This window comes from Rattus norvegicus, chromosome 4, assembly GCF_036323735.1.
Source record: "Rattus norvegicus strain BN/NHsdMcwi chromosome 4, GRCr8, whole genome shotgun sequence".
Taxonomy (NCBI): domain Eukaryota; kingdom Metazoa; phylum Chordata; class Mammalia; order Rodentia; family Muridae; genus Rattus; species Rattus norvegicus.
Genome location: NC_086022.1, coordinates 153,875,661 through 153,899,272, shown reverse-complemented (window position 1 = coordinate 153,899,272; position 23,612 = coordinate 153,875,661). Strand labels below are relative to the sequence as shown.

Here is a 23,612-nt window from a genome sequence, read left to right as displayed (position 1 = left end):
CAAATATTTACATTATGATTCACAACAGTAGCGAATTTATAGTTATGAAGTAGCAATGAAGTAATTTTATGGCTGGGGTCATCACAACATGGGGGACTGTATTAAAGGGTGGAAGCATTAAGAACTGCTAGTTTAGGGGTTGGGGATTTAGCTCACTGGTAGAGCGCTTGCCTAGCAAGCACAAGGCCCTGGGTTCGGTCCTCAGCTCCGAAAACAAAACAAAACAAGACAAAAACAAAAAAAACCCCATAACAACAACAAAAAGAACTGCTGGTTTAGATACATATTTTAGAGTTACACCGTTTTCTCAGTTTTTGCAATTTAGCTGCAGATATGTAGTGGGGAAAGTGATGTGTGTGTGTGTGTGTGTGTGTGGGTCCTTCAGTGTCTCATGGTCGGGGTGGGGTCACGTACTGGGGATAGCTTCCAAAGGTCCCAGAGATAGACACCAAGTACTGAATGGTGACATGGCTCGAGTCAGTATGCATAATGCATTTGCTGCAGTCTATGCAGCCAATGGAGATATGACCTTGTTTCTTAAAATAAAGAAATCGTTCCCATGTCAAAATATTATAGGCCAAAGTGTCACCCCAAAGCAGGAGCTCCTTCTATTGATCCTCGCTCTTCAAAGTGTTTGCCTCTCTCCCCCGCTGCCCTCCTTTGGAGCTCTGGTCCCATCCCTCAACTTGAAGGAGCTTCAAAAGCAGCTCTGGTTAGGCACAGAAGTTGTATCTGCTCTTAGACCTGTGCATCAGTGGATGGCTATCCCCCCCCCCTCCCTGCCCAGCGTCTGCCTCTGTGTGAGATTGAGACTTTCTAGGTGATAATAAGATAATAAGGAGTCAATGCTGAACTTGTTCTTAAGGTGGCCAGCTTCAGGACATGCTGGGGGGATGGCAGAAGCACACAATACTCTACAACTGGAGCTTAACAACAACAACAACAAAATCAAACTGGATACTCAGCGAGAGACAGAGTTGTGTCTGAAGCCACGGTTCTCAAACTCCCCGAGGGGAGGCACGTGTTCCCCAACCTTCCCAAAGTCTGTGAGTTTGGAGTAGGGTCCATGGAGCCCACTGCATTTTTAACAGTTTCCCTCGTTGGTTCTGAAGAAAGGGGGCATGCATTGCTCTTGGCGAACAGTGATCGAGAATGTTCTCTGTTGTGTGCGTGACTCCTCCTTCAGCTCCCTATGCAGCCGGCTTCTGTCTACCCAAAAAAAGAGTGAGAGGGAGAATATTTGCCTGGCCTTTCTTCTCTAGGGTTTGGATTGACAAGCTCGGGGACACTACAGCCCCACACACTGTTGTAAAATCGGGGTGATGAAATTGCGCACCCTGGGCTGTTGCGAAGGTTAAATGAGAGACTGTGTGAGAGGCATGGGCCATGCCCTGGTTCCCTGAGCCAGCAAACACTTCCGTCCATTAGAACTAAAGTCCTTTACTGAGATTTCTGGGAGTTCAATCTATAGTTCCCCAGGTTGGTGTCTGCTTCAGAAGGATTCAGAGGTGGTCGGATGCCAGCTTCCAGGCCACTAACCTGGGTCTTCTGGGTATTCCAAGGGAGCCTTGGAGGGTCAGTCCTGTGGACTTCAGTCCCCCTTCCACTGCCAATAGTCAGTCAGCTCAGGGTCTCCATGTGTCCCTATCTTTGGATAGCACTAGATTGAAGACTGGCCTGCATTTGGACTGCCCCAAGTCCCAAGGTGAGGGTGAGTCCTGCTGGCCGAGTCTTAGGAGTGACTGACAGTGCACTGCCTGTGTCCAGTGGGTTCTTCTACCCTCCTCTCAGTGAGCTGCAGTTACTTCCAGAGTTGAGTTTGCCAGAGAGGGAGGTGGTTTTGCATTTGCATAGCTACAACAGTGGCATGACAAACAAGCTTTAATGCTGCCATGTGCACGTCATCCCAGTTCAGCAGACGACGTTTGTAAGTAGAGGAGGTCTGTGATGTGCACACTGCAGAACTGCAGTAAGGAGGCGTTTCCACCCCGCTTGCCTCTACCCCTTCATTCATTAGAGAGGGAGCCCAGGATTGCAGGGGGCAGCCTGTGTGTGGCTGAGAGAAAACCTAGGCCAGTACACATGATACCACTTTTAGAGGGCAAGGCCTACTGACAGACAGACAGATGGACAGACGGACAGACAACAGCAGCAACGAAAGTAGGAAGTGGGTGTGAGCAGAATCAGAACTGGAGCTGTCATAAGAGCCGTGCAGTTCAGGAGTCAGAGCTATAGGCACTGAGGTGGGAGAGACCGTCACTGTGACCCGAGGTCATGTACTTAACTGTCTTTTCTGGCCGAGAGACTGCAGCACCTTCACTGCACCTCCTCCAGAAGCCAGGGATTTGCATATACTGCGTATAATCCCCCAGTGACACATGGCGATTTTTATTATTTGTCTCCTCACAGTGGGGAATTAGTTCATCTTGCTCGGGCCTGGATCCCCAATGACTGGCACGCGCCTGGCCCTTGATAAATGGCTGCTGAGTTAATGACCAAATGACTGAATGCCACGAGTCTTTGAGCTTTTCTCTGTGTGGATGAGGAAATGAAGGTTTTTAGGGGAGACTTGGGGAACACGTGGCAGAAAGAGAATTTGAACTAAAGCTGGAACAAAATGTAGCATGGGCCCTTTGCTCCATTGTCTGAGAAAATGTTTCAAGGATGAAACTGTGTCAGTATTAGCAGATATTTTTTTAAAAGCCTACCAAAGCAAACCAAGATCAAACTTCTTGTTTTTCAAAAGCAAAGGCAATATATTTGAAGTAAATGAAGTTAAACGAATTGTTATAGGACTTCGCTGAGCCTATCTAAGATTGTGTGTGTATGTATGTATGAATGTATGTGTGTGAGTGTGTATGTATGTATGTGTCTGTGTGTGTATGCATATGTGTGTATATGTGTTATGTGAATGTGTGTATGTATGTGAGTATGTGTGTATGTGAGTGTGCTATGTATAAGTGTATATATATATATGTGTGACTGTGTGTGGGAGTATGTGTGTGTATATGAGTGTCTATGAGTGTATGTGTGTGTGTATGCATGTGAGTGTATGTGAACGTGTTATGTGTATGTGTGTATGAATGTATGTGTGTGTATATATGTGAGTGTGTGTATATGTGTGTGTGTATGTGAGTGTGTGATGCATATGTGTGTTATGTGTATGTGTGTGTATGTGTGTATGTATGTATGAACGTATGTATATGTATGTGTGAGTGTGTGTGAGTATGTGTGTATGAGTATGTGTGTGTATGTGTGTGTAAGCATATGTGTGAATATATGCGTGTATGTGTGTGGAGTGTGTGTATGTATGTATGTATGTATGGTATGTATGTATGTGTATTTGTGTATGGTGGGGGTGCTAGGAATGAAACATGGGGTCTTATGCTCGTGAGGCAAGTGTTTTATACCTGTGCCACAGTCTTGTCCCCATCTTCTGCTTTAACACGATAGCACAGGTACAGCTGGCAAATCTTTGCTGTCAGAAACTTTGAGGTGCCCTTCCTAGGTGCTACACGACACTAGAGAAGTTGAGATCCCTGCTCGGGGTCTGTAGTCTCCTGAATTACAGAATTTAAGACTCAGAAGGAAGACAGAAGACAATCTTATTAGACGGAAAAGGGAAAGCTGTACTCTGGTGGCTCTCCAGAGGAGGGAGGGGAGAGGAGGAGGAGAGAAAGCCAAGACCTTCCAATTTCCATATCCACGATGAGGGTCAGCAAGCAGCCCCCTGGCCATGAGGAAGCGCTTAGCTTTAGAGAAAGAGTGAAAAGCCCCGGGTCGATAGAAAATGCACGTAAGCTCCAGACAACACCCGGAAGAGAAAAAAGAAGGAAAAGACAGAGTTCCGTCTCTACACTCAGACAGGACAGAACTAATAGAACCTCAAGGTAGCTGCATAGTGACTATGCCAGAGGCAGGGGGATCTCTATGAGTTCAAGGCCAGGCTGGTTTACAGGGTGCTTTCCACGACAGCCAAGGCTACACAGAGAAACACTGTCTTTATTAACAAACAAACAAACAAACAAACAAATAAACAAGAAAACAGTCACTGTGTAGAGAGCAAGGATTCCTGGAAGGAAAAGCATGTTGTCTCACTAAGACATAATTACTCCTCCCTCCCCACTCCCATCCACTGTCCTGGGGGTGGTTCTTAGCCAGCTCATTGACCAGTAAACTGGATTAACCTTGTGCCTTTTATGACTTGGGAAGCTGGGTCTCCATTCAGGCCAGAGGCCTAGGAAGAAAACAGTTTTCCCTCTTGGGTCTCTAGCCTTTATGTGTGTGGTTGCTGCCCTGTGTGCTTCTGGACACAAATATATTTAGACACCATAGTGATGACCTGGGCTAGATATGATTGCTACTCCATTTCATTGTTTGTGCCAACGTTCAGAGAGTATAAATTATCTCCTCATGGAACATTAATGCGCGATGGCAATGGGATGTGTAGATGTTGTGCGTCTGCTTGTCTGTGTTCTTGCCCACTGGGCCACAGGCGCCTGTGTCCCCATGGCTTTTGGAACTCCCATTTCTGGATCAGGCAGAGGAGGTGGAAGCTCCTGCTGTCATCACAGCTTGAGGAGGACCGGACTCCTCAGAAAACTTCTTGTTAATTTTTATCACCAAGATTTATTTTAAAGCATGGAGGTTTAAACTGTAGGTTAGGCGCGTAACCCAAGGACATCAGAAGACAGAGCTGGGTTTGGGATGGGACCTGGTAAGGCAAGGGCAGGAAACCCAGCAGAGAGCCTTAGACTGCAGGTTGAGAGCATTGGAGTTCAAGTGGGTGGTGAGATAGGTGTGCGGTTAATCAACCCTCAGGGTACCTAGGCTATTGTTCAACTTGGTGTTTGTGCACTAAATATTTCAGAGGGAGCAGGCGGTGTCTGCCTTGCATGTGCCCATGGATAGACACACAGGATGACCCTGTTTTCATCCATATCACCTTTCAGTCATCCTCATCCATTCTAGGGGAAATATTATGTTAAGTTGACTCCTCATGCTTTCCTCATGTACCAAACTCCTTGGACCTTATATGAAGAAAGCCCTACTAGGATATAAAATACAAATCCTTGGCTCTGTCAGAGGATAGTGAATGAAATTTTATTCTCCTTTTGGGGACCACATCATCACTGAGAACCTCAGCTTTTAGACCTGCAGTAACTGTGGGGACAGGGCAACGGGCAATGCACCTTTGAAGTGGGTCATAGTGTGAAAGGTTTTGGGTCCACTGCTCCAGTCCCCACTATCTTCTCTGGCTGCTCCTCTCCTGTGGACTCGGGAAGTTCATCCCATGGTCCTTGCTAGCTATGTGCAGAGTAAGGGAAGGCAGACTGACACTCACAGCCAGCTGACCTATGAATGAGCCGTGCTAGCTCTGGGGATTCGGAAGCATTGATTTTGGCTTCTCAGTGCCTTTCCCCCAATGCTCCCTCTGTTCTCACTGCTTCCTGTGTGATTGAGACACTTGGATCCGCGCCTCCTGACAACTTTAATGTCAGCACACACACTGCTGGCACCATTTGGAGTACACGACATGTGTTAACTCATTTAGCCTTTTCAGCAACTCCACCAGACTTCTGCTGTAGTTGCAAGCGTCCCTCTACTTATTTATTTATTTATCTTTTTACTGACATGTGTATGCATTTATCACAGCCATCCTCTTTTAAAGATTAGGAGAGGCAGAGGGACACAAGATTACTCGTCTGAGGTCACAGGCTGGGAATCGAAGCAGTGGTTCTGAGGTCCCATCTGCCTCTGAACTGCTGTGTGGCATGACCTCTCTGAGGTGTAGGAGGGAGTGGCTCTCCTTGAGAAAACGGTGCTTTCTTAGAGCCTGTGACTAGTGAGTGTCCCATGTACACAGTTGTCTTTCAACCAGGGACACCGAAGGAGAAGCTGTGGTTCTGATCAGGTGTGGAGCTCCTTAGGGTGTGCTGTGTCTCTGACTGTCCTAGGGTTGGGCCATTTCAAACTCTAACTTGCCTACCAGAGGACGGCACAGATCACCCACTGGCTAATAAGATGTATGTGGCTTTGAGGCCTGACTTTCCTCTGGGTCAGCGAGACTCATATTAGTTGAGGTCCTCAGTCACACAGGGCTCTAGGCCTTCTACAAAGTAGAGCATATATTATGAACTGGAGTGAGGGGCAGACTTCCTGAGGCAGGATTACAACCAGAGAGAGAGAGAGAGAGAGGGAGAGGGAGAGGGAGAGAAAAAAAGAGACACAGAGAGAGACAGACAAAGAGAGACAGAGACAGAGAGAGATGCAGAGAGAGACAGAGACAGGGAGAGACAGAGATAGGCAGAGAGGCAGAGACAGAGACACAGAGACAAAGATAGACAGAGAGATGGAGACAGGGACACTAAGAGAGACAGAGAGAGGCAGAGACACAGACACAGACAGAGACATAGACACAGAGACACAGACATAGACACAGAGACACAGACAGAGACAGAGAGAGAGAGACAGAGACAGAGAGAGACTGAGCTCAGAAAGCTGCATGATGAGAAAGTTCCAGGCCCTCCCGGGACCTGTCAGTACTTGTGTGTGGTAGGTTGGGAGCACCAGGTAGGAGACTGCAAGGACATCCAGCTGCAGGCACCCATCCTATAGGCGTCCTTTCCCTACCTTCCAAGGTCTAAGGGCTCCTCTACACCCCACTTATACAGTAAGGCTTCACTGGGGACGTTCGAGCAGCCCAAGGTTTGTGGACATACCACTGAGCTGAGCTAACAGGCTCTGTGCTGGACAGAGAAGTTGAACAGGCTGTCATGGTCCTGGGGTGTGTTCCCCCTCTGCCACTGACTGCCACTTAGGCCTTGTCACTATGCTGCCTTGGGCTTGAGGTTTCCTCCACACAGGTGCTCACTCAGTGAGCTGCAGCACGTCAAGTGGGGGAGGTGTAGGAACGCGGGCAAACATGCAAACTGTGTGTGCTGCTCCTATCAGAACTCCGTGGATAGTCCGTCTTCGGAATTTTTGCTTTTTTTTTTTTGGCATAGTCCTCTGTTGAACCTTTTCCCTCAGCCTCAAGACAACTTAGAGATGTAGAAGAACTAAAAGCTAGGCTCCAAATTTAGTTTCTGACCTTTCTAAGATGGACGCAGAGCGGTGCGGCTGTCACCTGCTTGGAGAGCTGGCTGGACGGCCCCAGTTGGGAAAGGGCTTCTGTAGGTGCACAGGCTGGAACGAGCGTCCCTTACCCTGTGGCTGGAAGGCTCATTTGATGTACTTCTTGTTTCTCCTCTATCCAACTTAGTTCTCATCCAATGGATCGGGACTGTCCCACTACTCTGGAATAACATTTTTTTTTATCCTGAAGCATCTGCAAAGACTATTTTCAAATAAGGTCACATTCCCAGGCTTGAGAATGGCATCGTAAAGAAACTTTCTGAGGGACACAGTTCAGCATCTGCTCACAGGAAGTGGGAGCAGGGATCATACGCACCCAGTATCTGGTGCGGTGCCTGGCAGAGACAGGAACCTCAGGAGTGACTGCCCAGCCTTGGGATGGTGTGGGTCGAGATCAGGCTTCTCTAGGGAGGTTAGTCTGATGGTCCTTGTGCTTTTAGTGTTACTATCAGTTACCTCTGGGCTCCTTCCTGAGTGACCTCAGGCTAGCGTTTGCCTTCTGAGTGTCCGGAAGAGTATGGTTAAGTGGTTGTTAGATATTTTGGACATCTGGGCCTCCTTTTTCTGGTGAATAAGCCTGCTGACAAGATACTGGTAAATTCCTGTTCACATTGATTCAAATGATTGCTGTGTTCAAGGAATGTGTTGGGAATACGAAGTTGCACAAAGAAGGCTGGCCGGAAGCCTCTAGTTTCCTCTGGTTACTACCCCAATAGTAGGCTCGAATCTTGTGCTTCTGAAAGAGGAGAATTCAGAACAGTAAGTAAGCAGTGAGTAAGTAAGCAGTGAGTAAGTAAGCAGTGAGTAAGTAAGCAGTGAGTAAGGAGACAGGAGCAGTTAGAGTAAGTAAGGATTCACTCTGCAGGTAGAGTGGGCTGAATTGAGCAGCTTTCCTAGTCGGTGCTTTTATCCCTTTTCCTATTACCCTGTTCCCTGAGTCTCTCTCAGCATAGGCACCTCTAGGAAAAGATCTGGGTTTTCTGGGACGCCCGTTCTATGCAGAATTCTCAGTAAGTATATAAAGATACAAGAATATGTATAGGGGCTTAAGCACTCTTAAAGCTGAACTATCTACTTGGGAAAGGGCAGGGCCACTCTGTGCATACTCCCCTGGCTAGGAAGTCTTGAAGTCCCTGGAATTTGACCTAGCTATTGTGGACCAGAAGCGCTCATTCCTCTTACATTCTGTCTTTGAGGCCCTGAGCTGGCCCATCTAGAATGGAATGGAACATCCTGTCTATACCTTGACCACCATTCAAGCACCACCATTATGTTTATATCCTGTCTTAGGATCCTGAGCAGGGCCACCTGTCACTCTGTAGTCTTCATTGGGGGGCCTGTTGGATGGTGCCCAGAGTTAACCGCCTGCCTAACACAAGATCCTTATGGAGCCTTGTTTGGTGAAGTTGCCAGAAACCCAGTAGGCAGTCATAAATAAAGTAAGCTCAGGGCATCATGGACAGCACAAAGGAGGAGGTAAAAGAGGCGCAGAGAGAGAGAGCTGCAGTTAGAGTCGGTAGCGGGTGAGCATGGCAGGGCCCTCTATGGAGGTGTCCCATGAACAGGAGCAGAGAGAGAGGAATGAGAAGGAACCAAATGGGGGACAACCTGTGGAGAATCCTGCAGGCAGAGCGCAGCAGGGTGAGGACTCAGTGGTGAGAAGAAGTCACTCATAGTATTTTTCACACTGAGAGTCAGGTGAAGGAGAATTTGAGCTTGGGCAGAGGGACCTCCCCCCTGATGAGGAATCTGGGGTTTGTTCCAAGGGAGGGGATGGTGGTTGGTTAGTTGTCACCAGCCTCCCAAGGAGCGGGTGTCCCAGTGGTATCAGAAGAAGCTTCAAAAACTGAGTGACGGCAGGGCCCTCCGCTTTCCCAGGGAGCGCTTCTGTGGCTTGCCAGAGGGCCTGAGTCGATCTCCCTGGGAGCCACGGGCTATCCTTTCTAGAAGGGAAGAAGCCTTAGAAAATGTGTCCCAGCGGAGAGGGACATGAAGGTGACCTCCTGGGATAAGATTTCCCATTTCTGCACACTGGGTTTTGGTGACCTAGACCTCATTTGCCTGATTAACAAGGGGACCTCCAGGAGTCCGTGTGTCTGGACGCCCTTGGTTGGCATCCATCTGGCTGAAAGGGGAGGGCATTCCTGTTCCCAACTCGTTCTCTGCCATTAATAATTGTACACATGGAAACCAGATGTTTAAACGTTCCGTGTGCTTTAGTTCTGAGGTCTCCTCTTTGTGACATCTTTGGCCACACTATACTTTTTATTTCAGGTTTATCCATGGATATCGCGCTTGGTTTTCAGCGTTCACTTAAGCCCAAGTGTCACTCGATCAGGCACCTGTTATGGTCTAGTCCTTGGGCCAGGGACCCCCAGTTATAAAAGAGATAGTGTGAACCTATGTGCTTCCCAGTTTCATGAGGACAGCCGGAGGTTCACTCCCAGTTACGTGGGGGTCGGTATGACCAAGCGAGTGGTTCGGTGGAAAGCATGCGTTTCCTGGCATTTCTCTTTCTTTTCCTCAATTTGCTTAATGATCATTTCTTGCTAATGGTGCTTTGAGGAGTCTGGAGAGGCCCCAAATTGCAGAGGAAAGTGCTAACAGGAAGAGAAGTGCTGACCTGGCTCTGAGCCCCAGGGCAGGTCTCTTAACCTCCCGAGCCTCAGCGAGCCTCAGTTTCCATGTGTTACTTAGGGCTAATTACACCTACTTCAAACAGACTTCTGTGAGAAGCATTATCTCATTAGAGATAATGTTCTTAAAAGCGTTTTGAAATTTTGTGTAGCATTTTTCAAATGCTAAGCATTGTCATATTTATTATTGAGCGCTACTAATTCCGCACCAGAGGTGGTGAGGACAGAAGAGGCCGTTGTTATCACCGTTGCTCTGCCACAGCTGGGTTCTGGGATGTGTTGGGATGGATGGGCCACGCAGGGGAAGGCCATGAATCAGCCGTGGAAGAACTCATGGTCAGACAGGGAGGCAAGCAGTATAAAGGGAGCCATGAATAGGTCTCGGAGAGGCTGTGGGTCTTTCTTGCTCCAACACCTTCTGCCTGTCGTCAGGAAACGCTTTCCTGGAAGAGAGACACTTGACCTTAGCTGTCACTAACAGGAGAAGAAGAATCAACTTGGGGCTCTCATTCATCAAAAGACTCTTTATTGGATAACACGCAGTGTGTGTCAGGAGATATGTAAATACATTTTGGTTGGGGAAATCAAGTACGTCCTGAGAGAAGGTAAACATGGCTACAGTGTTTCTTCCAGGCTACAGAGCACAGAAAGGCCAGGTGCTGTGGGAGTCAGAGGGGCACCTTGTTTAGGCCTCAGAGTCCATGGGAAAAGTTCAGAAGGCAGGATGCTCTACCAGAAAGGCCCTCTAGGCATTTGCTGGTAGTTACCCTTCGTTCACTGCCCATTCCTAATAGGCTTGAAACATTCGCTTCCATATTCAGTCATTGCTGTCCACATGGTTGGTAGGAGGAGCATGAAGAAGTCAACTTTGCAGTTTCCCCACTTTGCCCTTTGTGGGTAGAGGGCTTTGTAGGGATCTGGCTGTGAATTTTAGTGATTGTGACTCATTCAGGGTACAAGTCTCAAGGTTTGTGACCTGAGCCAAGGCCAAATGCTGGGGAAGAGGAGCAAGGGAAAGGCCTGGGAAGTGGGAGGGTGAGAGCCTGTGCACCTCCTGAGGTGGCTTAGGAAAGGGGGTGCCACACGGGCCTTCCTGCTATCACAGATCGGTTCCACTGAAGACTCAACCCTCTCCTGGCCCTGCCCTTGTTCCCTGCCCTTGATCTGTAAAACACAAGGCTCCAGGGTGAGGACAGCAGTGAGAAATGGCAGTGTCCAGCAGGGCTTCGTGTCTGTGCCTGGGGTGCCATGGCCTGCTTACTTAGTGTTTAGAGACTTCAAAAGGATCCAGCCAACATTGGGGGGCCGGGCTGACCAGAGAGGAGGGGTGAGAGACAGAACAGTGCCCCGTTTATCTCCCAGGAGGAAAGGAGAGGAAAGTGGATATAAATCCCGCCTGTGGCCTGTGCGCCATCCTGCCCTGTGAGGCAGGCCAGGTACCAGAGAGCCAGTCTGCCTGCTTCTGTGTGACCTCAATACATCGGAAGGATTATTCACAACAGCTTTAGGCAGCAAAATGCCGATTCCGGCAAAGTAGGCTTTCAGCTTTATTGGCACTGGGCATCACCAAAATACTCATTCACTAAGTACGTCCCAAGGGCTTGTCATACCAGTTTATGGCATGACACATGTTATTCTTTATCAACTTAGAATGGTGATCAGAAGAGAGAACCCCAGACGTCACTGGAGAAATGGGGAGAGCCCTGGGATCACAATGTGTAATAGGATCCGAGAGGAAATACCCCCGGCATGGTTAAAAGAGACCACTTCCTACCATCTCCAACCTCACACAGGCTGAGCTTTGGTAATTAAATAGGCAGAAGGGTTTCTTCCAGGTGAATCATTTGGAAAACTTACTCCCTAATGTGCGCTTTACATGTTCTTTATCACCGATCTTAGACTTAGCAACCAGGAGTGTGCAAAACTGCATTGGAAAACTGTGCCTGGGCACAACTGGCGTGAGTCAGCAATGATGCCAAGGATGGGGAATTTATGCAGCTTCTGGGACTGTGTTATTGTTTGTATGCATATGTGCATGTACAGACAGTTAGGCACAGATACACATGCACGCATACATACTTTTCTGATGCCCACGGAGTCCTGCAAATAAGGAAGCCGTTGAAAGGACACACAGGAAGGCGGGGAAAGGCCCACATGCGTGGCTCTGCAGCAAACCTGCACAAATCTTTGTGACCCGAGCCTGGCGGGTCACCGTGGAGGTGTTACCAGCATGCATGTGTCATATTAAAATACAGCTTTGCAAAGACGCACCGACTTTGAGAGTCACACCATACATAAAGAAACATCCGAAGTTGTCTTCCAGCCACTGCTCAACAACTGCACATCCTCGTTCTGTGCACTTCGCTAAGCTCCTTCCTGCCCCCGCCAGCCCAGGCTCCTGATTCTGAGGAGTACATTATAGTCTTGGGGCCTGAGTCACATCTTCTCTTTAGCTCCCAAATTACTGTTAGTTACACAAATATCACCCTCTAGTAGATTTCTAGAACATAAAGTATTTGCCAGGAACCTTTCCGTTTGTAATTTTGTAATCTTTAATCCCAGTAGCAAGTTTGCATCAGAGATGTTTTCAGTCCTTATTCATCAAAGAAACAATTCAGAGGCAAAGTGCCCCCCCCCATCCCCAGGAGGTTGCTAGGACCACACATCTAGGAGTTGGAGGAGCCAAGAATTGAACCAGAATTCTGTGTTATTCAAGTCACGGGGCTTACACTTTGCAGGGCATGGAAACTTCTGCATCCATGTCTACACCAGATAGTGGAATAAAAGGGGTTTGAAGAAGATGGATGGATGTTTTGATTTCTGTGACTGCAAGGAGTATGGACAGGATGAGCTGTGTATCGAACCCATGCCATCTGGCCCTGTGCACCACTCGAGATGACTTGCTGGGGACCCTGGCTTTGCATCATGCCTGGATCAGCCTTGTGGCTTTCTTCCTCCTCCTCTTCCTCCTCTTCCTCCTCCTCCTCTTCTTCTTCCTCCTCTTCCTCTTCCTCCTCTTCCTCCTCCTCCTCTTCTTCTTCCTCCTCTTCCTCTTCCTCTTCTTCCTCCTCCTCCCCGTCTTTCCTTTTTTGCCTTCTGGTGATGCACAGAATTCAGTTTTTCCTGAGATTCTATGTATTGACTCGGGAAGTGACATTTTGATTTGGGAAGGTGTGGTCCTTTTGGATGGAGGTCACGTGAGCAGCAGCAGAAGCTGTACCTGGCAGAGTTTGGAGAAGTGGAGGATTCCTTAGATACCTGTTGAGCTTGCTTCGACTTACGACTTGCAAAGTGTGCTTGGGTGTCTGAGATTGAGGGAGAAAGGATAGCTGAGCTGCCTAGAGAGTCGGTGCTTCATTCCCTCGCCCCTGTAGAAGTACACACTGATGCACATGTTCAGACCAGCAAAGACTCAGGCACCGCATTCATCCACCCCAGGCTCACAGCCAAAGGAATGAGAAAGACTTGGCACGATGTCATGGGAAATGTCATGGTCCCTTCTGGACTCACTTAAAAAGCCCAAGACCCATTTACTTTTGATTTCAAGACATTTCTATTTATAGTATTTCGGGAAGCTGGAGTCTAGGAGGATCCTGTCTGTAGGAATTGTCAGTTGCATACAGCAGGCTTATGCCTTTTCAGGTTTCACAGCGCCATAGCCTTGACCTTAAATGCTCCCTAATGTCTGGGTGTTTTAGGCATGGTCCCAGGGTGGCCCTTTTGGAAAGTACTGGGACCTGTAAGAAATATGGCTCAGTGGGACGTCATGGAGTTATTGTGAGTGTGCCCTTGAAGGGGACAGTGAGGCTGAGGCACACCTCCCCTTTTGATGTGTATTTGTCTATAGACTTACATATGACAAGCTCCCGACTGCATTCTAGAGTCACAGGGCTAACATACCATGGTTGGAACCTCCAAAAATCAGGAGCTGAAGTGAACCCTCTGTCTTTTGTATCTTAGTTATCTTCTGTGTGTTAGAGTGACAGAGAACACAGAATGTTAGTGTTCCCAACTGCTTATGAATTACTTCATCAGGATGTAGATCACGGCTGTCCCTGAGAAGAGATGGTACCTGGAGCATATGGGAGGAGAATTTTCAGCTCAGGGCAGGGAATGGGACCTGGCCAGAGGAGAGCCAGTCCTAAAGGGAGAGGGCAGTTCTTAGGCATGTGCCAAGGCTAGTGCAAACCTCAAAGCAGGGCTGCCAAGGAGCCAGAGCCAGCTGGATGGAATGTCAGCAAGCCAGAGGCTCAAGAATGTGGACAGTGGGAAGGGCTTAGAATCAAGCTGGCTTTCTGAGTCAGGGCAGGGCAACAAGCAGGAAGCAAGCCGAGGACCCAGATGTGACCCAGTGACATAAGTAAGAACAAGGACTATAGAAGAAGCAGTCAGAGGTCCCACAAGAAATCCAGGCCACAGATCAGTCATGTGCTTATGGACTCTGGGTGGGGGGAATAGGGGATGGTGTCACAGCCCTCAGAATGTAGCTAGCAGGCTTGCTTATGAGCCTGGGAACTTTCCATGTTTGTAAGGCGGGGGTTGGGTTAGGATGGGGGCTTTCAGATTAAGGTAGGGCAAGGTGGACTGGAGTATTAAAGAGAAGCATCAATTTTTCTCTGTCCTCAGGACAAAGCCAATGTTATTCTCTCTAAATCCTGATGGGAAAGGTTTTGGGGAAAACTCTGGGAGCTGACCTTGAGTAGGTGTTTGTTTAAATGGCATGCACATATCTTTAATCCTGGCACTTGTGGGGCAGAGACAGGCAGGTCTCTGTGAACTTAAGGTTAGCCTAAGCTACATAGTAAGCTTCAGGCCAGCCAAGGTTCCATATTGTCTGTTTTAGCATACACACACACACACACACACACACACACACACACACACACGCTCACACAAAGATACACACTCACACACAGATACACACACAAAGATACACACACAGAGATACACACACACACACACACACACACACACACACACACACACACACACCAGTGATATCAGGAACTTAAGTTTTCAGTTTCTTCTTTGAGGAGTAGCGGTGGCAACACTCGTTCTGTCTTGTTTCCTGTTCTATTAATCTCTTAAGACAGTATTCGCATAGTGTGCCCTGAAGAATAGAACACTTGGATAAACCTCTTGGGAAGACGGTGTGTAAAGCTCAGTGGCAACTGTTACCTCTGGGCAGGTGCCACGTGGCAACTGTTACCTCTGGGCAGGTGCCAAGGGCCTGAGGCAGCCTGCTTTCTTACATCCCATCTGCTTTCTTTGTGTTGATTGGCTCATCTGGCTGGCTTCACTATGCCAGTTTTTGACAGGTATGGAGGAGGACTAAAAAACTCAAAAGATTTTGTGAGCTCCCTTAGACCTTGTGCTTTATTCATGGCAAACTGTACCATGATGCGGGCTTTGTCACTCACAGCCAATCTCTGTGGCTCAAGCTAAGAAAAATCATAATGATCCGACTTAGTTTCCCGACTGTACAGAGTGCGGAAACTGAGGCTAAGTAAAATTTTGTTCAAGTCCAAATACAACAGAAACCACATTTACTATAACCTGTGTACTTTGTACGCATTCCTGACTGACCGGCGGGTGGGAGCTAGAAGATGGAGTTTGGGATTTCTGACTACCATTTCTTTGTAGGTGAAAGCCACATTCATCACTTTTGAGACAATTGCACAGGCTTAGAGTAGCAGAACCCAAAATAGACTTTCCTCTCTCAGGAGCAACTCTGCATAAAAGACTCACTGGCTCTGGACTAGGTCCCTGTCACACCCCTGGCAGAAGTAGCCAGACCAAGGGACCTGGCCAGGAATCTGGGTTGTCCCAGACGGGGAACAAACACTTGTCACAGAATGAATCGTGGCGTTGGGTAGACAGCCAAGTTTGCAGGATTGGCGCTGTATTGATGAAGAAGGGAGATTTGCGCTTTGTCTTGACCTCTGTCGTCAGCCAGTTACGGCGAAGTAGAGATGACATCAGGACGCTGTGGGAGAGCTTTAAGCTTATCTCCTTCTACCCTAAATACGTGGCAAGCGAACCCTCTAAAAATAGCAGCGAGTGGCACCATAACAAAGAAAGCATGCAGCATACAAGAAGGCATGGTGCCCTCGGGCCGTTGGCCCCCACCCAGAGTTAACATTTAGCAGTGTTTTTTGTCTTGCTCTTGAGGCTGTGGGCCAAAGTTTGGGCAGAGATCCATTTCAATGGCTTGTTATCTGTCAGCTAAGCTAACCTGTGCTGCCCAGGGTTGCAGTATGCGTCACAGAGATGCGAATGCAGCAGGGATTTGGCAACACACGAGGGACTTACACTGACCCTTCCTGCATAGACTTGGAGTCTGTCTGTACTCAGCACCCTGGTGCACGTGAGAGGAGCTTAGTCTTTCCTTGCTAATTGTGGTGATGTCCGAAAATAGCAACGGATCTCTAGCTCCCCAGAGAATCATGGTCCCTGCTAAGACTATGTTATGTTATGCTATGCTATGCTATGCTATGCTATGCTATGCTATGCTATGCTATGCTATGCTATGCTATGCTATGCAATGCTATGCTATGCTATGTTATGTTATGTTGGAGTTGTTCATGCTAAAGAGAAGACTGCTTATTAAGAGTCTGGTCTCTATAATCTTCCGTAGTAACAGGCGTTTCAGCTGAGCACGTGATTGTCTAGAATAAAGTGCTGGAGTTCTTATCCTCCCTCGGAATTGACTGCTATTGTATGACCAAGACTGACCCAGGGGCACATCATCAGGAGTGATGTGCTTAGCTTCATGGTCACTTTGAAGGGAGGCCATGGGGCCTTGTCCTTCTTCCTTGCATGTATGCAGTCATGAGGTGTGCTGTGTCAGATAATGCAGATTAAAGCAGCACCCCGGCGGGATACAGAGCAACAACACAGAAGGGATGTGGGACATTGACCACTAAGGGAGAGGTTTCATGTGTGTCTCCCATGGAAGGCCAATCATTTTGGTCTCCATCGGCCATAGCACAACGTATGGTTTAAGTTGTACATGATTTAGTAGGAGATTTTACTTTGGAATAATAAAACAAGATAGCAATCAAATAAGAGTAATGGGAAACAGGAAACCAGGCTAAAGAAAGGGAGAATCTTTTCTCTTTTTGGCTTCCATCGCATATACAGGACTCATATACCCCCAGGAAATATAGGTCGAGCCTACTGATATGGTTTCTGGGGGACTTTTGTATCAGATAATTTTATGACTTGATTTTCTTGGAGACTACATGCGGTGATGAAAACATCTAAGTGGAAACAGAGGCTGTGAAATTAGTTTTGGAAAAAGCGTCAACTAACCAGTGTTGGGCAACCAGCCGTTTATCTGTGTGCAGTTAGGGTCGTAAGATTAGCAGGTTATGGGGTTAGGAGAAGGTCTCAGAGATGACCAGCTTCAATCATCAGCTTTATGTCTAAGAGTCAAGGTAGAGGGGGCTGGGGATTTAGCTCAGTGGTAGAGCGCTTACCTAGGAAGCGCAAGGCCCTGGGTTCGGTCCCCAGCTCCGAAAAAAAAGAACCAAAAAAAAAAAAAAAAAGAGTCAAGGTAGTGGGTACATTATCCCTTTCATTCTTGAGTCCAAAGTGGCTCAAAAAAAAAAAAAAAAAAAAAGAGCCACTATAACTTGCCTGACTTGGCCTTCTTTGAGAGCGGTGACAGAGTTTCACAGTGACACTGTTCTTCTGTGACTCTTCATTTTAGGATGGAGGCCACTTTTTTGTTGTACTGAAATATACATGTTGCAAGACTCACCATTTTAACCACTTGGGAGGTGTATTTAATGGCATTAAATGTGTGTAGAGGGTTATATCACTATTACCAAACCCCATCTCTGAACTGTGCATCTTGTAAAACTCTGGTACCCACTAAGCCCTCACTCCTCTCTACCTCAAACCCCACCGTGCCTTCTGTCTTTCTGCATGTGCTATGCCAGGACTGCATAGTGCAGGGGTCATGCAGCCCGTTTGTGAGTGGAGGTGGTTGGATCGCTTGCTAGTCAGAAGGACCCAGGGGTCTGTGGTAAGCAGGAGTGGGAGAAACTCCTCCAGGGTGAGACACAGTATCCTGGTGTCAAAATGCCATCTGCCACTTCACTTTTAATGTACATTACTGGGAGATGTGGCACACAGACATAGGTCCTGAATAAGTTATCTAGAATATGCTTGGCAGGACACTGAGAGGTCGGCAGCTCAGTGGTGCAGCATTTGCTGGCATCTGGCAGCCTGGGGTCACCACCCAGCACTGAAAAAAAATTAAATAATGTCTCAGGAAAACTTAACAATGGTGACAGCGATGGCCCCTGCAACCTGACCAGCTCCAGGCTAATCACATGACCTGCCCAGCTCCAGGCTAATCACATGACCTGCCCAGCTCCAGGCTAATCACATGACCTGCCCAGCTCCAGGCTAATCACATGACCTGCCCAGCTCCAGGCTAATCACATGACCTGCCCAGCTCCAGGTTAATCACATGCTCATCAGATCTTGGTACTTCTCTTGTTCTGACTCTTCCTCTTCTCCCTGGCTCCTAACATCCTCTGTTGAAGTTCTTTGTAAATTAAGAAAGCAGTAAAACTTCGCCTCTCAGTGCAGAGATGTCCTCTCTCAACAGTAGGCCCCAAGTCCTCTGCATCTGGCTCCCCTGGTATGTAGATGTCCCCTTTGCTTATGGATTCCAGAAGAGTACTACTATTCTGTTGGTGGCATTATGGAATATACATCTAAGACTATTGCCCACACCCAGTCAGACCCCGAGGTCCATGTACTGTGGCCGATGTTCCTGTGGCAGGAGTGATTGGCTTGTAGTCAGCAGGAGTTATGGTGTCAGTACCGTTTGGAACTATTGGCTTCATGGTACCATTCCACACGAGGAGCCTTGGGCCAGCTGGCTTTCTGATCTGTATGAATTTTGTTTTGTTGTTTCTTGGTGGTGCTGAGGATTGAACCCAGTTGTGTACTAACTGAGGACTTACCACTCCAGGTCTACAAGTCATACCCCAGGCAAACTATTTTAGTATGGAGCTTTCCAAATAAGTCATGGCAGGTCAGCAACTCCCAGAGATCCCCCTGTGTCTGCTTTTATAGCATTGGGATTCTAAGGGCTTTTTGCATGGGTGCCGGGAATTGAACTCAGGTCTTTCTGTTTGGAGGGCAAGTGCTTCACTGAATGTTCCTAGTTCCCATTCAATGAGTTTTTATGACCATTTGTCTGTATTGACCTTTGGTGTTTGTGGAACCGTCTAGAATGACTAGATTGTTGAGGCGTTTCTGACTACGATCTACTTTTCTCATAGAATGAGTTGATACTCTGAGGAGACTAACTGTGGGGCCCTGGCTCCATGTGTGAATGCTGGGAGAAGAGGCTCAACACGTTGGGAGGCATTACTGACCAGAGCCAGCATGTGCCACCCCCTTTCTAGCAAAGTTGGGAAGGAGATGATGTTTAGACTAAAGCAGATGTGCCCTTGGTGGGGGAGCAAGCCAGACTTCCCTAGAAAATAATTTAGGGGGGGGGCTTTCATTTTGCTGTGAAATGTGAAATCATGTTTCACACTTAAGAGAAAATAATTGGGAATATAATTTTCTCTCTCAAACTTAGAGCAAATTATTATTTTCTTTTCTCACACGCTTCCTCCATAGCTTCTCAGGCCTTTCATTTTTATCATTAATGTTGCAAAGTGCTTCTCTTAGCAGGGAAACTTCTAAAAGCTTACACATGACATTAGTAATTCTGATGAGCATAGAGTTAAGTGAAAGAAGACAAAGAGAATGTGCTCGGGAGGATTCCATGTATAGCATTTGAAAACAGACAGGACTGTAAAGTCACAAATGGTTAGTTAGTACAGGCTCAGGGGATGGAGGCAGGAGGATTGCAATCTTCAAGGACTGCCTGAGCTACAGAGCAAGTTCAAGGTCAGCCTAAGCAACTCAGTGAACAATATCTCAAAGTTCAAATGAAAAAATAAAATAAAGCAAATAAATAAATGAAATACAAAAGACTAGGGCTTCACCTCAGTGGTAGGGCACTCGCATAGCATTTAGGAGGCCCCAGATCGTCAGAGCTATTTCCAAATGGTTATAGCAAAGGGTGGTGGCATTGGCTGGCAGGGAAAGTGACTCATCATGGGGAGGGGCATACAGAAATGGGCTCCTTAGAGGTTGGTAATGTTGTATCCCTGGATCTGGGTGGTGCTTTGATCAAGACTTTATTTCATTATTATTTATTAAATAGTAGAATGTGATTCATCTCCTGCTCTAAACGCATGGTGTATTCTTTATAAATATAACAAAGGATTCAGAAATCAGAAAAAAGTCCCAGTACTTAGGAAATACAGATAAATATGTCATATTGAATGATCTTTCCAAAACCATACTAGAAGGATGGTAAAGAAATCTTTTTAAAAAAGCTTAAACTACAAAGACAAAATGCGAGGTGAAGAAATTAGTAACCATATTTACATACTCACATTTATACACACATATATACACATACAGTCATACACACACGCATAAATACATACACTCACACATATATTCTCACACAAACATTCTTTTACACAGTCATACATACACACTCACACACCCCACACTCACATACACTCCCAGCACACTCCCCCACTCACATACACACACCTACACACACTCACACACTCACACACTCTGAGGGGCTTGACTTTCACTTGAACATTTTTCACTTGGTGTTCATTTTTTGATACCTGGAATATTCGTTATAATTTTATTACATCTTGTTTACATATCTATTCATATGAGTGTACATGCACATATAGGCTCGTACGCCATGACAGGTGTGGAGTATGGAGGACGGCCTAGAAGCCGGTGCTCTCCTACCATGTGGGTCTCAGAACCTGAGCTCAGCCTAGGGGTCAAGCGTGCTTTTGCATTGAAGCCATCTTCATGATCCCTGAAATGTTCTTTGATAACATATTTTGCCTGGAGATTTTTGTGACGCTATTTAACAACCAAACAGCTGTAACCACTGCTTTACTGGGAACCGATTTTCTGTTGATTTCGCAGAAGACTGCTAATCCTCTGGTTTTCTGGTTTGACTGACTTTTGCTATGTCCATTTGGTTTTTAGTACTTGTGTGTTTCTACAGAAAGTCACATGCACAGAACGTCCTCAGGCAGGCTGGGTGGAGGAGGTTGGTTTCCAGTGCCACATTCGAATTGATGTCTGTGTCCATTTCACCCCACAGCAAGCCTTCCTGAGCCATGGTCACAAGTGAGGGTTAGCGCTGAGTCTGGGACTCACCGGAGAGTCTCCTTGTGCGTCCAGCACCAGTAGAGAAAGGTACAGCCATGTTTGAGAGCAGGAGAGTTGATGGGAAACTAGCAATGCATTTTGTGTATAAAAAGTAGCTGAACCCTAAGTGGCAAAAGGCGAAATTCAGATGTTTAAAATGTAACTCATCACTTTCCGAGTTTTGGGAGTTAGTGTCATCAGGCAGTTTTGGAAATGGTGGCTGAAATGTGGTTAAAATTTAGAGAATTGGGGGCTGGGGATTTAGCTCAGTGGTAGAGCGCTTACCTAGGAAGCGCAAGGCCCTGGGTTCGGTCCCCAGCTCCGAAAAAAAGAACCAAAAAAAAAAAAATTTAGAGAATTGGTTTAAGAAATAATTAGACAACACGTACTCACCCCCTTTCTCCCCCTCTCTTTCTTTTTTATTTTTATTTTTAAATTTATTATGTATTCATTGTCGCTCTCTTTAGACACACCAGAAGAGGACATCAGATCCCATTACAGAGGTTGTGAGCCACCAAGTGGTTGCTAGGAATTGAACTCAGGACCTCTGGAATAGCAATCAGTGCTCTTAACCGCTGAGCCATTTCTCTCTCCCTCCCTCCCTCCCTCCCTCCCTCCCTCCCTCCCTCCCTCCCTCCCTCCCTCCCTCCCTCCCTCCCTCCCTCCTTTCTTCTTTTCTTGCTGGATGTTCTCCAGTGAGCCTAGAGCAGAAGTTCTCTGGGTAGGAATATGAGTGGAGCCCATCAGAGGTGACTTTTCTAGCTGCTTTTCCAGGTGACTGAGTACCAACCTATAACCTTTAGGTAGAAGGTTTGACCTTCTCTTTAGCCAAAGAAGCTCAGCCTGCAGAAGGAGACCTCATGGGTCCAGAAAGATCTGCCCAGCAAAGCCATCCACAGTGAAACCTAGAAAATGAGCCCCACCTGTCAGTTAGAATATTGTCCTAACTCTTTGCTATCTCACTCTGAATACAAAGACATCCAAGAAAGCATGTAAAGTGAAAATAGAGACCAAAGTCAAATATCTATTTAAATCAGAATCTCAGGGAAGAAACTTAAACAAACAAAAGGGATAGAGATCTCCCTTAACCTCATCTTTAGAAAGGTAGAAAGGGAGCTAATTGCTCTATAGAAGAAATGTTCAGAAGACATAAAGAGTTGAAAATAAAATAATATGATCACTGAGTGAACATATTGAACAGTTGCAAATCAAATTCAAGAGTCTCTAGGCCAGGGCAAAACAAAATCAGAGATGGGAACTAGAAGAAAACCATGAAAATTAGACAATCAGAACAAGAGGACTCATGTCTCAATGCTAGGTGTCTTAGTTAGGGTTTTATTGTGGTGAATAGACATCTTAACCAAGGCAACTCTTATAAGGACAACGTTTGATTCAGAAGTTCAGTCCATCAAGTACCATCAAGGCAGGAGCATGGAGGCATCCAGGCAGGCATGGTACAGGAGGAGCTGAGAGTTCTACATCTTCATCTGAAGGCTACTAGGTGAAGACTGACTTCCACATGTTAGGAGGAGGGTCTCATTGCCCAGCCCCACAATGACACACTTCCTCCAGCAAGGCCACATCTACCCCCACAAAGCCACACCTCCTAATAGTGCCATTCCCTGGGCTAAGCATTTTCAAATAAGCACACTAGGGATTCCAGAAAGGGATAAATGAAAAAGAAGAGGGGAGAAAATAAAAGTGAACATTTTCTGGGCCAGAAAGACATGTTTTCCAGTTGAAGGGCTCCCTGTGTGCTCATACCAGTGAACATGCTAACATGACAGTACATCATTGCAGCAGCCCAGGAAAGCAGGGATAACTGTAATGTTGTATGGTGTCTAAAAGTGAGACAAGCGTGTTGGGAGAGTCAGGAATGAGCTATGTCTAACAGGAGCTTGGGAGGCTAGAAGACAATAGAGCAACATCTTAAATGTTCTGGAAGAAAATGATTTCTAGTGGAGAATTATATACCCAACTGAACTATCACTATCAAGAAGATAGAACAAAAGCATTTTCAGGTTGTTGCTGGTCCATAACAAATAGAGCCTTACTTGTGGACGTATCCATAAGGAAAGGTCAACCCAAGGGCAGTCCAGCATAGGGAGAGGCAAATAGAAGCTGTGAAGAGATTCTCCCTGACCGTGCAATGAAAACACAGTCTGCTGGTTTGAGGTGCACATGTCATAACCTTGGGAAGAATGGGCAAGAGGTGGGGGAAACCCTCAACTCTCACAGTACATAATGAGCAAGAAGCAAAAACAATCACCAAGAACCACATTGTTTTAAGTATGGAATTAAATACAAAAAGACATAGTTAAGGGGTTAAAAGAGGTTTGTTAGGGAGGGGAAAGAGTGAGTAGGAAAGACAGATCAATACTTTTCTCCTTGCTGCAACCCAGTGCTGGGGGAGAAGCAACTGAAGGAAGAGGGGCTGATTTTGTTTCACAGTTTGAAGGTACAGTCCACAGTGGCCGGGAAGGCACAGCAGGGGGGACATGGCAGGGAGTGTGGAACTTGCTCCATTTATACTGTATCTGCCGTCAGGGACCAGAAGGAGAAACC

The 23,612-nt window shown here is 46.8% G+C and overlaps 1 protein-coding gene and 2 long non-coding RNA genes across 32 annotated transcripts in view; 2 read left to right on the top strand and 1 right to left on the bottom strand.

Moving 5' to 3' along the window:
* Window positions 1–23,612, top strand: part of Cacna1c (calcium voltage-gated channel subunit alpha1 C) — a 620,764-nt gene that overhangs the window by 152,660 nt on the left and 444,492 nt on the right. The gene's annotated exons all lie outside the window — the stretch shown is intronic.
* On the bottom strand, window positions 6,982–9,270 carry LOC134486628 (uncharacterized). Its single transcript, XR_010065909.1, has 2 exons — window positions 8,746–9,270; window positions 6,982–7,873 (listed from the first exon to the last, which is right to left on the bottom strand). It is a non-coding gene; the product is annotated as an uncharacterized LOC134486628 (long non-coding RNA).
* Window positions 9,291–23,372, top strand: LOC134486627 (uncharacterized). Its single transcript, XR_010065908.1, has 2 exons — window positions 9,291–14,961; window positions 14,993–23,372. It is a non-coding gene; the product is annotated as an uncharacterized LOC134486627 (long non-coding RNA).